The following is a 15,993-nucleotide window of genomic DNA, read 5'->3' on the forward strand; positions in this document are numbered from 1 at the left end:
CAGCATCATGGGAGGGAAGGCTCGCGCGCCGTCAACAGCGAAAGGAGGAGGAAACGCGGCGCGACAGTAATGCGCGGTTTTTGATTTACGATTTCTCAGCTAATACTCATCGCTATAACAAAGTTCTTGCGGAAGGAGATTGCTAATACATTGCTTTATTTGGTACATGTACATCCATGCATTGGCGGAAGGTATTTCAGGACCCCTTTAAAATATTTCCATGCGGCCACGTCAGCAGTGTTGGTGTCAAGGTTTCCAATGGTCTTGTTTACCTTTTCAACGAGTTGAGGTTTGTGAACAGCGTCAGGATTCGTTATCCAGTGATTGCTGGTCTTTCTTTCCCCATGAGCCAAGCTGATTAATATGGTGACAGGCATAGTCCATGGTCAGAAAAGACGTACGACACCGTATCTAACCACCCACTGCAAAAACCCCCATGGTAGGGCAGAAGCGGTGCAGGTGAGCTTGAGGCTTGCCATGCCGCCATGTGTTGCGGTGCGGCTGGATTCTATCACTCTCCCACAAAGCGAACATTAACGTACAAGTTGAGAGTATCTGGCTCTGCACTGACACTTTACGCAGTTAATATCTCCTCATAAAGAAGAAATACATTTCCCAGTACATTAGGTGGTACTGTTTGTGGGGAAGCAAACAGGTCAGCACGAGCTTGCGCCTTGTCGGGAGAATGCACGCAAAGTAAACAAAACTTCCCGCTAATTTTTGCATCGACCAGGGAGAAACCACCATCTGCCCAAACTTGCAGTAAACAATTTTAAGGAAGTCTCTTTTTCTAGTAAGAATGGTTGTTCTGCCCGCACGCTTACATTTAGCAGGCTAAATTACTGTTTGTTGGGAGAGTGTCATCGCTGGCTTGGTTCAGCGCTGTGGAGAAACATCTCGAGCCGACAGGCACACTTTAGCCAGCTTACATTCAATAAATGGTCTTCAATGCTAATGGGTCAGACACTAATACAGTGCAGGCAAGTGCAGCAGCAGATTAATTTGCACCCGCAACTTTGGTTATCAAAGACACAGACGCTTATGGTGCTGCAGATGGGACTGGCTTCTGAATCCCATAAAGGTGCAACTAAAATATGCTGCTTTACTCCAAGCGAGTGACTGTATGCACTTACAGCAATGGGACGGAAGCCTAAAACGGTTCAAGGACTTTCTTCAGAACAACAGAAGTACCCATCCGCAGGATGGTGTCAAAGGGGGTGACAAGGGCCATGAAATGGTGCCAGAGGTGACAAATGAACAACGAACACATGAAACGTGACCATGCAAATCGCCATCAATCTAAACCTGTTCACGCTTGTCGTTCCCTTTTTGCTGTCACACCAGAGTTGCTGGAGATATAAAGAACCTGGTACTACAAATGCAAGCAAAATATGAAATACGGCAACCCAACCACACTAAGACAAGGTGGGCTGCATTTTTTATGCCCAACGAACAAATGTTTCGACCTTCCTACCATGTGCGCCCTGCCTTTATACAATAGACTCTTCTACCCTTGGAACGAATGCCAACATGCTGCAACAATACAGAAGATACGCTAAATGCCACCAGGGCAAGGCTGTCTGATTAAGTTATCGGACTGTCTGAAACTTTCAGCGACAAGCTTCAACAAGGAGACTGTGCCTCGTGGCAGCACAGAAATTTTTTTAAATGCCTGCTATGATAACTAGCTGCTGTACAAAATGTATTCATGTCGTTTTGTTCTCTTTACGTCTAATTTGTGGCGTTGTGCCTGATGAGTACAAGCGTGAAATCGTCTTGCAGCATTACGTTACCTGCAATCGTATTTCTCGTTGTTTGGTGATTTTATTTCATTTGAAACTGCTGACAATGAAGAGTTGCTGAGGCAAAAAACGACTTGTATAACCATCTCACTAAGCCCCTTTGCACCGACAGCATTTGGAAGTAAGGTATAAGGGAAATCTCTGTAGTGTTTTAAGCAGCGTGTCGAACCGGAACCGGAACCGAACCGAAAACCGGAACCGAACCCGAATTTTCACCCGGAACCGGAGCTGAACCGGAACCATATTTTTTCCGCCATTTTGGAACTGAATCCGAACCAGAACAAATTGAAGTGACCGTTCCGAACCGGTTCCGGGGCGTCAAAACTGTAATTTCTAATTTGCGATTATAGTGCCACCATTTGTTTGAAGATATTTTTACCACTCGTCCGAAAGCACCACAAAATATTTTGCATAGTCTGCAGTAGCACAATAACCCACCAGGTTCTCTGCTTATTATTAGCCTCATTATGTGCCGTCTTCATGTGTTCTTGTCCCCGTTAATTTGCACGCAGTTTGTTTTTTTCGAGATGCATCATTACCAACTCGCCCAACTCTCAACACTTCTATAGCCTCATTTAATGTAAAGTTGACCGTATATGCTATCAGTTTGCTTTAGGTACTGCTTATCAACCGAAGTTTGGTTTTCCATTCAGAAAAAGTTAAGCTAGAACGTATATTCCGAAGGAGCACATCATGGATCGTTCCTCATGATTTCTATCGGCTTGGTGTTTAATATTGTGTAAACTTGTTAACGTGTTGTTAATTTGAGTGCATTCCTGCCCCCCTGTGAAGGCATTCAGGGATACTATCAACAATAAATCATTATCTTCCACTCATTTTAGTTTGAATAGGCAGTTATATAAAAACAGCGGTGAGACAAACACTCCCAGTTCTCTAAGTCATCGGTAGCTTTTCTTGTAGAGTGCCGTTGTGTACCTTCTGCTCTCAGAGAGCATGATAACTGAAAAAAAAATTGGACGGCTTTTTAATTTCCACTTTCAAAGTAGATGCGACCAAATGTCTGTATTATCTTGAGTGTTCTCTACCTTAAAGTTAAGGATAGCACAAAAAAAAGTCGAATAATGCGGATTAGCAGGTAGACTGGAGTGGATTTGTGAGATGAGTGGATGGGCTAGTGAGAATTGGGATTGGTGTGTTGATTAATTTGGATTAGAGGAATTATAGGGTCGGTTAAGGTGAACTAGAGGGTCGTACCAACCACGATCCCTTTGTTGTCCTTGGTATTTGTAAATATTGCGGCGGTATCCTTCTCGACCAATCAGGAAATGTAGTTTCGCAGAAAATAGCCGGAAAGTTATGTGACGACCACCTGAATGCTATAAAATGCTTTTCTTTAAGCACGTTTTGCGCTGTTAGATTATTTCTAGTGTAAGAATGACATTTCGAACTGAAGTTAGTAAATAATTAGCTACCGCATATTTTATACTCATTAATTTGTTTTCAAAACAAATATACAGGGTGCTACGACGATAATTGGAAAGATAAAAAAAAATTTCGTCAGTGAATTGCTGCTTGGTTCACGCTCAAACTTCACACAAAGGTCGCATTTTGTGGTCTATTTTGTTTGACACCGGGAACAATGACGGCACTTGCCTGCTTATTGTGAAAATAAGTAAAAACGATTTTCGCCTATGGGAAAATGGCGGCCGAGGAAAATGGCGGTCTCAGGGTCCCAAGCTGTGTCGAGTGCCTGGGACCCTGAGACAGCTAGTGGGCGGCTGCAACAAATCTTCCCTGGAACCCCCCCCCCCCCCCCCCCACCCCACTCCCCTTAAAACCTCCAACTCTCTCCAGAGCTTTGGGAGAGACCAGTGGCCAGGTCAGGCCCCGAAGATCAGCTGCGCTTGATCGAAAGTGCTGTCGACTCGGCCCGAGATCAAGGCGTCCTTGAATGAGGACGCCTCTCTGAAACTTTTCCTCGATTTAATTATAGTTCATTCTCTCTCTCTCTACAAGCGACCATTACCACTGCTTGCGACCTCATCAAGTTACTATCTTTCCTAGAACCCAATCGCTGCCACCTGTGGCTGAAGTATCATTAGCAAGTTGTAATCGCTGGTCAGTCAGCCCTTATCCTTCCTTCTGACCAGCATGTTAGCAGATGGAAGCTGTGGAGAATGGCATCACTTTAAACGCCACCTGCAACGGTGTACAGTGGAGGCTGATGCCGACGCGGGACATTTTTCGACTTCTAGCACTGCTAATGATCTCGTGTTAAAGCTAAAACGCCGTTGAAACTATGGGTAAGTAAAAAGTTTACCAGACCAACCAATTTATTTTAAATGTGAATTTTTTTCCCTTGCCGTGCGAAAATACTTACGCGTGTGCGCCTGCATGCGTCGACATCTGATGTTTGCAAAATAGACAGCGGGCGCACAGCCTCTCTGCTACCCAGATAAGTTTCATGCCCTAAAAAGAGGCTTCCCGCTTGCCAGTAAACAACCTGTCTGCCTGCCTGCCGGCCAGCCAGGAGATTCCGGCGAGGTTGGGGGATTTGGAGACGAGGGGCGGCCCGCCGGCTAGTGTGTGTGTGTGTGGAGGGGGGGGGGGCGTGGAAGGGCGCAAAGCCGCTCCACAGAGACACTCGAGGGCACCAAAAAACGATGGTGTACGGACTGGTCGTCTGCTTAGTGGACGGACGGGGCAATGGACATCCTGCAGGGAGGCTGTGCATTGCCAGAAGGTTCTGGCGAGAATGCCACACCAAGGAGGAGGAGGAGAAGGAGGCACCTGGGCGCTGCCAACTGATCAGGAGGCTACAAGCTTGCCTTCCAGAAGACTGAGGCAAGGATACATCATTTGGAAACGAGGTGCGGCCCGTCAATCGTCGGTGAGGAGAGTTGATCCCAACATGGTACAGCGACGGCTAAGTAGAGCCACATTTTAAAGCGCAGCTTTTAAGCGCCCGCTTTTGTGGTTTCGCGTACTTCCTTACGTCGCCCTCGTTGTAACCGAGAGAACGAAAAGGCCACCGAAGGTAGAATAAGCATTCAAGCGGAGGATGAAAGTACGGCGAAAGTGTTAGGGGAAGGGACATGCTCGCCGGTGGCGACATGCAACGAGATAACGACAGAGTATAGCGTGCGCAGTCGTGCGTTCGCTGATGATGCGATAGGCTTCCTGAGACGCAGCAGCTATGCGCCGTCACCGAGGAAGCTGCAGTTCGCACCGCACCCAAATTTCGCATTAGCGAGTATCGTAGTTGTCAGCCATCTTTTTTTTGTTTCCTCAAGAAAACTACTGGATATGAAACTGCGGGTTTCTGAGCCAAGAATAAAGTTAAAATAAGTTCTACAAATAAGTGAAACCAAATAAATAAAAATAGACCTGCGGCCATAAAAACTACTCATTTCACCTGCACACACATATGCAGCCTTAGGTGTCCCAGCGAACCCTTTATATCGTTTCAGTTAGTGTTGTAATCGATGACCTACCATAGAAAACAATTTGCAGTGGATTGCACAGCTAACAGAACTCTTCAACGCTTTCTATAAACGTTTTCACTTTTTACGTCACTTCTGCAAGCGCTGAGAAATCTATAGCCATTGGCAGCATGGGACGGCACTGCGTGATTTGCACGTCGCAGCGGATACGCCTTCGTTTCTGCTTTGATTTTGCGATCTTCTTTTTAAATTGGCTATCAAGTACGTTCTTTGCTGTAATTTAGGGAAAGCCGGCAAATAGCCGCTACACCCCTGTAATGAAGTAATTCAAGCGGTTGAAGAACGCCGAGACTGGGAAAAAGAGATAAATATTTTTGAGCAAGTTTCTAAGTTCTCTGATGGGCATAGAGTAGTAATTTTTGGCTGAGGTACTTCGCGACCCCGTAACATAAGTACAGGATGTGTTGGTTGTCTACGTTCTGCAAGCATTAAAGATTTAGAAAAAAAGTTGACAAATGTGTTTAGGGTCCCTTTAAGTTGGCCAAAGCAAAACATTTACACAAACAAACCTACATTGTTACTTCATTTTTATACCAACGTCACCGAGAGATGATAACCGAGCGCACCAAAAAAAGCAAAAAAAACTCATGCCTTTTTTTCCCGAACCCGTTTGAACCCATTTGAACCGGTTCAAACCGGTTCGAACCGGAACGGAATGGTGCTCTGGAACAGAACCCGAACCGAACCCGAAAGGCTTGAACCCCAACCCGAACCGAACCGGAAAAAATACCGGTTCGACACCCTGGTTTTAAGTGGCATCATATACTAGTTGTGTGCTTGAATGGATTCCTCATGGCAGCACCACGTATGGCATGTTTTGTTCCTTCACTGAGGATGTGTACATTTTCTCTCACAACAGGTGTGCTTGTATGTGATTTCAAGTCAAAGTTTGGAGTATGTATTCAATGTATGTAATATATAATTTAAAAAAATTAAAATTCATGGTGCAGTTGCAATTTAGCAACACATCACTGGCTTGGTGTCGTGTTGAATGATATCAAAAAAGCAGCCGTGGCGAGTTTTGTGCATGTAGAGTACACTGCTTATAACGAATGCACGTATAAAAATCTCAGACTGATTGTAACACACGAATAAATGTGACTGTCATATTATGGGCATGTGGAGGTCATTGAATGCAACTTTGTTTTGATGTGATAAAGAAGACGTAGCGTCAAGTTTGTCGAAAGTGCCTCACGTATTTAAATAAGCAGCTGAACAGTAGTGCAAGCAGCTGTTTCAACATCTGGGCTGTAAAGCATACTTAAGAGAGAAATGTGACATATCGAGATTTTCAGCAGTGCGTTATTGTGATAATGTCGAGGAAACATTGAACAAAACTGCGTACGGGCACTGTGATTGTCTTCATACACCTGCGGTAGTGCCCTAGTGGTAAATCCAGATGGAAAGCCTGCAGAGAATCACCTGCCGCACTTTGCATTCTGGTGTTCAGCAAAGCCCTATGTCAAAACCACAATACACGTTTTAGCCCAATTTATTTTGGTTGGGGTGGCGGAGGCGCCTGCGAAGGTTTCTGGGTTCTAATAACATTTTAATATTTGTAAATTGGTACCTCAAGCTCGTATCCATGAGTATGTCTGCCAGTGAGACTGTCTGCATCATGCCCTTGTTTTGGCACTTGAATTTGCAAAGAAGACACTACAACTTTCCATTCGTGAACATTTCAGCGCAAAAGGGAATAAAAACAAATGCTGTTTATAAGTGGCGGTTCTCTAGCCAAATTATGTGTGAATATTTCACCCCCACGTATAATTAAGAGAAAAGCAAACGTTTTTGCTCTTTGGACTGCGATTTCTTTGAGCTTGCCCCAGCAGATGTAAATTCAAGTAATGGGCATAAAAAGGTGAGCTGTATCTATGACGCCAAAAAATTTTCCCTGTACAGGCATTTTCCCCAGTATCGTAAAATGACGCGCCAACATGCCGTGTGTTAGGGCGTATAACAATCTGAAAGAAGTGAAATACAGTAAAGCCCGCTTATATCGAACAGCGCCAGGATTGTAAAATAGTTCGATATAGCAAAAATTCGATATAGAAAGTGAAGAAAAAAACTTATATGAGAGAAATCTTGCCGAAGGAGTCACGAGCTAACGCTGAGCTCCTACCACCCTGAAGTTCACTATTGATACAATACTTTCTCGTAAAGAAAACAAAAATATATTGGGGCGGAAGAACTGCGTGAGTGTAGCCTGCTTCTTGGAGCGGAACGCGTTGGTGGTGACTGATTGCCCCACCGTATCTGAACAGTCGACAAGCACAAGACCGCTGGCCTCAATAGCACTGCGCGTATCGCCGTAGCAGGGCCACGCAGCGACGGCTTCGCTCGTGCTCGGAAGCGGTACGGAGTCCTCGGCGTCTTCGACAGAGCGGAGACAAGCATGGATACAAGCGAATAACGGCGAACCCAGCGAACCGAGCAAGCGCGCGCAGCGAGTGGCGCGGACATGAAATTCGGTGTCACCACAGCCCGCAGCGCCCACTGTGGCGCTTTCGGCTCCAACGGCATGCATGCGTGGAGCTGATCCACGCTGCCACGGCCGGTTTGGACGCGCTCGAGCCGGCGCGGGAGTCGCGACCGACACCCGCGTCACCGTTGCGCGTCGATGTATTGAGGGAAAGCCTGCCGCATGCCTAAGGAGAGCGAAAAATCCCGCGCAGGAGAGTCCGATGGATAGTGTGAGCAAAATCGCGTTCGATATAGTTTTAAGTGCATGTAATTGTTACCAGAATTATAAAATGGTTCGTTATAGGCAATAATTCGATATATCCGTGTTCGATATAAGCGGGCTTTACTGTAGCCTGTTATAACCTATATTGGTGTTCTCAACATCGCGATTGCCATGGCAGCTGCGAAAGAGCATTTTTCAGGAATAGAGAATTTACGATCCATGTGGAAACCCCAGCGTAGACTCGATCAGAATTCCAATGCGTTGAGACTTGAGAACTAAGCTTAAAAGCGTTTTTTCCCGAAATGTGCAGTGCCGTGAAACACGGTTTTTACGTGCAGACAGCTCATGGTCGCTTCCTGTAAACTGTAGGCTTTCTTGCCAAGACTGCGTAAGAAAAACCCGTAACAGCGCGATATTAGGGACAGTCGTAGAAATTACGGCAGTGCTTAGGCAACGCACATGTAAGGAGCAATAACGAGGAAAAGAAAGTAATAAACTCACACGTAATAACGAAGCAGAAGCGAAGTTATTTTTCACGGTGATCTGAAAGGAGCAATTCTTTTATTGTTTTTCTTTTTTACACACAGTGCGCAACCTATGTGCACCATGGATGGACGTGGCTTTTGTGCACACATTACTAAACACAAGAGTGTTTGATGCCATTGTTATTGCCCATCAGCATAATCTAAAAATCTAAAATTGTTCTCCGCGTCGTCGTCGAACGCGCATAATGTCGCGTTCCTCGCGAAAATAATGCTTCAGCAGGCGTACTTCACGTACGTATAGCTGCATCGATCCTTGTAACATGGTGAATCTTAAACAAATTAATGACGCACTGGCTGTTTTCCGCGCTATATTAAAATTGATTTGTTTACTCGCATGTCATAATTATGAAATCATGCGCAGTCCACGAACTGGTGGGCTAAGGTGTGGACAATCAATCATTTCTAAAATGATATACGCAAGATAAACAACAGATAGCAATCACCGCCAGCGCACGCAAACACAATCACCACACAAGACACGAGTCATTTCCATGACTTTTCGGACGTAATCTGCCTATAAAGTACTGCAGCGACGACAAACAAACTCGGTGAGAAAAGCAGATGATGTCACGCATTTACCGCGATCCTCTTTCAAAACGCGCGCGCACTGACGTCACGGGCCCGGCGCTTCGGCGAAGTGATAGACTACATGAGGTGTTGCCGTTTTTAAGTTGTAACCGAGTATACCCGGAAGTACTGCCCGGAAGTCGGTTTCGCAGCGCCCCCTGGGCAGTGCAGGGGCTCTATTGGCGAAGAAAGTGTATCCAGACGCCCGAAGAAGCGTCGGCTTATCAAGAAGCTCGCGGCGCTGCAGGCGAGAATGCAATCGCCCAGACGAACAAGAAGAACTGGTGCAGGTCATCAACGGCGAGGAAACGCTCGACGATGTCTTTGCAGCGGTGGTCGATGAAGTATATGAAGACTGAAGAAGGAACTGTACAAATAAATGTACTTCGCGTTTGATTTGGTCTTCTGCATGGTGACGAGCGCCATATATATACACAGGGTAAATTGTTGTGAGTGAGGTATATGGCACCCGTCGAGTTTAGCTTAGTGAGGAGAAGGGAGCCCTGCTGAGAAATCAGGCTTGCACCGTTGTGCAAGCTGGCTTGGATTCTTTTCGGCTTTCCCTGCTCTGAGGTATGTGCGATTCGGAATTAACGTTCTTCGCCTGTCACAACCAAAGAACAAAGAAAATTTCGGTATCACCGATGGAAATAGGCAATGAAAAATTGGCACAAGAAGTAGAACGAATGCCACGTTTCTGAGTTTTTAGTAATTTTTATTACTAGCTAATTGGCATATTCATGGGAGGTTGTGGCCATTACTACAGCAGGGTGGCCAATCCTGCTCTGGTGAGGGAGTGCGTTGCCGGCAATGGTCACCGGGGTCAGGCCGCACCCGAAGCCTCATTCTGCAATTCCATCAACACGCGGATTGATTTTAAAATCCGGTGGGAATTGTCCGGCACCGCGATTCGAATCCCGGTCTTCCTACACGCGAGACGGAAGCTCTATACTTACGCCACCGCTGCACCAGACCCAGCACAGAACCGGTATAATTGGAGATAAAATGGGAGAGGCCTTTGCCCTGCAGTGGGCGTAGATAGGCTGGTCATGATGATGATGATGATTACTAGCTTACCATGCGTTCCTCTGAGTACCCGCACCAGGACATAAGGAATTGTTTAGCAACCCAGCATCAATGTTGCAACAAGCAGCAATGGTAAACGTTGGCCTGTAGATGAGGGTTGTTGAAACGTATTTTTTTGTTGCTAGAAATATGGGAAGAGGTCGCAAAAAAGGAACTCTCCGCCTCGCATTCGGGGATATTTGAGTTGAAATGCATGACGTCGGTAGGAGCAGTTTAGTAAACTTTTGAGCATCTTGCTATCGCAGATGATCCACCTGGAGGAGATCGAAAGTTCGTGGTTCTCACAAAGGCACTGCAAGTCCACTTGGTGGGACACTGGCGGCTTAGATACCTGGCTCATTCTTCGTGTGGCACGGTTTCGCATTCAGAGGAGGAAAAATTCTGTTTTGGCTATGGAGTTACATACTCCATTCATCTCCCTCACCGCGGGGACAAATGTGGCGGCAAGTATATTTGCCAGAGGGTACAGTGCTTAAACGCCCGCTCAAGAAAACATGATGTGTGTCTCAAGGGCGTACCATTCTCACACCTGCCCGGCCACTGCAAGAAGCGCGACTGCGCAGTGCGCTCCCGAGTTCAACCGCACAATCGTGGTGATTGGGCACAAAAAGCCAGCGTACGCGGGAAAAACCCGAAGCGCATAAGATTATAAAACGCGCGGACATGTGCATGAGCCAATTTTCAAATGCGCCAAGAGAAGATTAGGTTGATACTTGTTGGGGGCCCCGTGTTTTTTTTTGTCTGGATTTGACCCCAGTTTTTGCCTACATAACTTGCGTTTGCCTAATAAAACTTCGGTTGGTTGAGAGCGCTTTTGTCGTTCCGACACTCTAAAACTTTTAACGCGTAGTAAGCGTGAAAAGAGCGCCTGGACGTCGTAAACTTCGTTTTGTGCACCACTTGACACAAATTACGCGTTGCTTTCTTACATCCAAGTGGCAACCAGGTCTTAAAAAGCCCCCTTTCCTTTCTTCTACGCGTGATGCAAGCTTCCATGCTTGTGAAGCGGAAAACTCACGCTTAGGGAAATCCCCGCGCCGCCGATCTCGTCTGCCGCCGAGTCCAAGTCACGCATGTAAATACCCTGATAACAGATCCCTGTTGTTGTTTGCGCTGACCATCATGAGTGCGTCTTTTTAAAACCCTCACAATATTCCCATGTGGACTCAACATAACAACCCGTCTGCCCGTCCGTCGGTAATAACAAGGCGCTAAGGCCTCTATAACCTGATCCTTAAATTGCCCTTAGAAGAAACACTCTTCCCAAAGTGCTATGCGTAGTAGTAACGCCGAAACCTACTGGGTGAATAGCGCTCGGTATGGATAGATGGGGTCGTATGAAAATATGTAATAAAAGGACTGTGGGCCTGGAAAAATGTTTTCTCAGCAATGCATGCGTGCAGTAGTACATCTCAGGGCGGCTTGAAAGAGGTGCTGTATTGCAGAGCGGCTTAAGCATTCATTTGCAATTTCCATTTGGCATTTCCTGAAACGTTTTAACATTGAATTTCATTTAATTTCTGCCCATGACAAGGGACCGTTATTCAAGCGTATTTTGTCTAGCGTTGAATGAGCGAAAGTGAAACACTAGTAAGAGGATACAAAACAAAATTACGAAATTACGAAATTGTGGAATGTCGGATCAGAGTACAAGCGCGCAGGCACCCCCGCCCGCTAAAAAGCCGCTACAATATGGGTAACCGGGTCATTGACTACGAAAGTGTTATTTGGTTGAACTTAATAGTATGTATGTCTTACGAAAATTCTTGTTTTTGGCAGGTTCACTTTATACACCGAAAAAAATTCTGAAATGCTAAAAAGAGATCCTGGTTAAGCATATGTATGCGCTGCAACTCGAATTAGACTTCATCGTTTCCATTAGTATGACCAGATGATGGCCGCGATGTACAGTGAACAAAATCAACTTGGAGGGCCTAGTTGGGTACTAAAAGCTCAAGGTCAGCTGGTACGGGTGTGGGCACGTTCGCGTGCCCGTTTGGTGCATTTCTTTTGTAGAACAGCAAGGACAAACTGGTTTAAAATGCAATGTCTGTTCTTGACAGGGATTATCGATGGCAGCGGCGGCCCATCAACCGGACAAAATGTCTGTCGTACGCCACCCACCATCAATGCTTCCGTGCGCGTTATATACAGCAGGCATAGATACATAGGAACTCACGATGGGAAGTTCGCAACCGAGAACCTCCGGTTGAAATTCCCTGATTATGCCTACTCTCCCACTAAGATCATTTCAGGCGGTGATAACTGCGCACGAAAGATGGGCGCCCACAAGTCGCACTTAGGGGTGCCTGTACAGTTGAAAGGCTGACCCACCCTGGACAGGGGATCAATCAATGCATCAATCATACTTCATTCCATAGTTTTGGTATAGGACTCACAAAAAACGGAGCGTGGAGAAAAAAAAGCTCTCTCTCTCTCTTTCTCTCTCCATTCTCGCAGCCACCCTGATTTTCGCCTGGACGTGTATTTGACAAACCGGGCCGCTAGTCGCATCCAAAGTTCGCCAGTTTTTTGCGTCGTACAAGAAAAATTGAACAAGTAATAAAAATGTTCGTGTTAAGCGAGGCCGACATAAAGCATAATTATGGTTATTTCCGACAAGAATGCGTGTTATTCACCCCAGAAAACACGTTTCAGCAAAAAGAAAAAGAAGAATCCATTCTGCCGAAAAAACGTGCCACTTTGGCTCTAACCGCACGCCATCAGCGTGACATTCGATGACTAGCATCCATAGGCCACGGAGGCTGAACAGAGAAGGCTATTTAAAAATATGGTTTCGCAGTTTCTAAAAAAATCACGCCGTATCCACGGAATGAATGATGATAAGTGGGCGAAGCTCGAGAGGGGGAGATCATGGGTAACCGTAACTCTCCCGTGAAAGTTCGCCCATTACATCACTAAGAAAGACGTAAGACTGTGTGCGTACATTGTACAAATGAACTTTTTTTTTGGGAGTCAATGCTCCCAGGCCCAAACCTGGTGAAAGACCCCGCGCCATCGCGGACTACCCCGCACCTACACCACAATTTGTCACGTAGGATGGGACACAACGGTAAAGAAAGTTTATTTAGGGCGAACTTGTGCCCGAACAAGACGAGAGGAAACGAGCAAAGGTCCTTGCGTCTCGTTCGATCTCCGAGAACGACTGCCTGCGTTCGTGGCGTGATCTCTTGCGTGATCTCCCCCTCGCAGTGCACGTGCGCTCGCGCCTCCGTTGGCGAACACAGACAAGCTCGCGCTCCCGGTGCCGAGTTTGCGCTGCCGGTTGCAGCCGGTTCTTGCGCGTGCAACGCGGCCCACTTTGCGACATCTCCGAAAGCATGTGGCGGTCACGTACCACGAGACACAAGGGATGGACAGACCCATGGCTTTAAGAGCTTCGCCCCTAAAAAGAAAGGAGGGAGTGGTCCGAGCGAACCAGTAGATGGCGTTAGTGGGGGTGCGTCCAGGCGGCCAGCCACCTGCACACGCCGACGTCGCAAAACGCGCTTGCGACGCGTGCCCGCTTCACAACGGCAGCATTTCGGCTAAAAGGTATTTGGACGCGAGCGCAGTAAGTTTTCCGCGGTCCTTCGTTGCGCTATTTCTGCCATGCCTGCAGATATTTTCTAACTTAGCGGCACAGCCCCACCGACGCCACGTGATTGTACTTGGCAAGGGGTGTCTGGCTGAAGAGGGCTGCTCAGGCATACTTACCTGGTGCTGGGTTGTCCGGTGGTCACTATGGCCGGCGCACCAAGTGGAGGCCGGCCATTGCACGGCGGTCGGCTGAAGCTTGCCACTTCCCCAAACTGGGGCAGATGGGCATGCAATTTTTGGTAGTGGGGTTAGGCGTTCGCGCCGGCCCCTCCCCTTATGCAAATCCAAAAGGAGACGCTGGGAGGAAAGTAGCCCTCACGTGCCTCCCGCAAACAAAAGCTGCGTACTGGTGTTCGGCTACTACGCGGGTTACCAACTAATCCGCGTAATGACTGCCTGTAACTCGCGATGACATTACACGGAGGCACGCAGGCAGGCAGACGAACACTGTTTAACACGTCGAAGACTATATTAAAGAGGACTAAGGACAAGGACAGGACAGTAGACGCTGGGACGTTATAGACCGGACAGGATTGGGCGTCACATGGGAGCACAGTCAACAGTTCGGAAATAGTCTCTCGCAGTTCGGAAAGTTCGAGCAATGCCCAATGAGCAAGTCAGCTTGCGTTCCGTCGCGATGTGATACAAGCGGCTCAAACAGCTGGAGCGGCAGCGCCCGACAGCCGGAACGGAGCGTCAGCAATTGGCGCAGAAGCGCCGCGATGACGATGCCTAGATGCGCGCCCGAGCGTTGCCGGAGGGTAGCGCCGGTCCCGCTCAAGGTGGCCGAGGCGTCTCACGGGGTCGTTTCCCACAGACCGCGGCTTGTTCCGCAGCTTGCCTTGCAGCCGTCGTGGATCATCATCATCGTCGTCGTCGATGTATCTGGCTTTGTTCAGACTCTGCAAATAACGCATCAAAATAACAGAAGAAGTCCTGAATTCCACCGAAAAATAATCGGACCACCCGCCCAACGTCGCGAGGACCACGGGGAACCCAAAATTCTTGCCGTAAGTCACGATTTCCTGAACTTACGGCCATCTGAACTTCCGAAGCGGGAGCCCACGAGCTAAGCCTACTTTGGAACAGGCCGGCTCAGGCGCGGCTCCTGATTGCCCCGCCAGCTCCTGTCGTGGACGCAGTAGCTTCCACAGTGCCGGAGAACGATCGACCACAAGATACGCGCATGGAGCTGAATGAGTATGACCAGGAAAGAGACGACGAAGAGACTAGTCAAGGCAACTGGATCGAGGTAGTTAGCAAGTCGAAGAGAAAGAAGAACAAGAACGGACTGCTGGGAGACCAAAGACAGCTTCATCCCACTACAAATACAGCCCAGGAAGCAAAAGCAGACAAGCCTCGCGTCTCCCCGAAGCCGCCACCGCTACCGAAAGATGACTTTAAGATGGTTATCAGACCCACGGAGGGTCTTGACTTCCGAAAATACCAAGCGGCAACCATCTCCGACGGCATACTCAACGCTGCTCAACTCTCATGGAAACAAGCAAGCATCAAGATTAGAATCGACTACGACCAAAACATCGCGACCGTGAGCACACCTCAGGAATTCGCAGCAAGGAAGCTTGACAGCATCACCCAGCTCAACATCAACGGCAAGTGTTTCAAAATCAATCATTACGGCCTCTTCCCCCAGGATTCAAGTAAAGGTGTCTTGCACGACATACCGATCGAGTACACCCCCCAAGAAATTCTCGAACATTTATGGATGCCCGGATACGAATTCGCGGCGTGTCGACGACTTGGACAATCGGGCTCGGTGGTGATTACCATCCTAGGACAGAGAGTGCCCTTCTATGTATACTACAAAGGAGTAGAAACTCGTTGTTATCTGTACAAAAAAACCCTACCGTACTGCTTCAAGTGCTTCAAGCAAGGTCACCGCTGCGACGTGTGCCCAACGCCAGACGTCATAGCATGCGAACGCTGCGGTGCCCGTGACCCACTACCTGACCACCTGTGCAACCCCAAATGTGAGCTGTGCCAGGGGGACCACCTCACCGCCAGCAAGGAATGCAGAATGCGGTTCTGGGAGCCGTACCTTCTCCGAAAGAAGAAATGGGAACGCGACCACCCCTCCACTCCGACGGAGTCCGCCCACCGGTCCCGCAGTGCCACCCGGGGGAACAGTGGGCCAGCCGGGCGCTCCAAGTCACGATCAACCGTCCCACCCCAGGGGAACCGTTCGCGGTCCCGGTCAAAGTCCTGACAACACGAGGAGAGGC

General features: G+C 47.8%; 1 protein-coding gene and 1 non-coding gene across 2 annotated transcripts in view; one reads left to right on the top strand and one right to left on the bottom strand.

Annotated features, from left to right (window-relative positions):
• Positions 1-15,993, bottom strand: part of LOC144173629 (uncharacterized) — a 483,221-nt gene that overhangs the window by 54,638 nt on the left and 412,590 nt on the right. The window lies entirely within an intron of this gene.
• On the top strand, positions 13,860-14,021 carry LOC144176076 (U1 spliceosomal RNA). The gene has a single exon (XR_013323775.1). It is a non-coding gene; the product is annotated as a U1 spliceosomal RNA (small nuclear RNA).

This window comes from Haemaphysalis longicornis, unplaced genomic scaffold (genome assembly GCF_048455015.1).
Source record: "Haemaphysalis longicornis isolate Haplotype H1 unplaced genomic scaffold, Haemaphysalis longicornis Haplotype H1 scaffold_3, whole genome shotgun sequence".
Classification (NCBI taxonomy): domain Eukaryota; kingdom Metazoa; phylum Arthropoda; class Arachnida; order Ixodida; family Ixodidae; genus Haemaphysalis; species Haemaphysalis longicornis.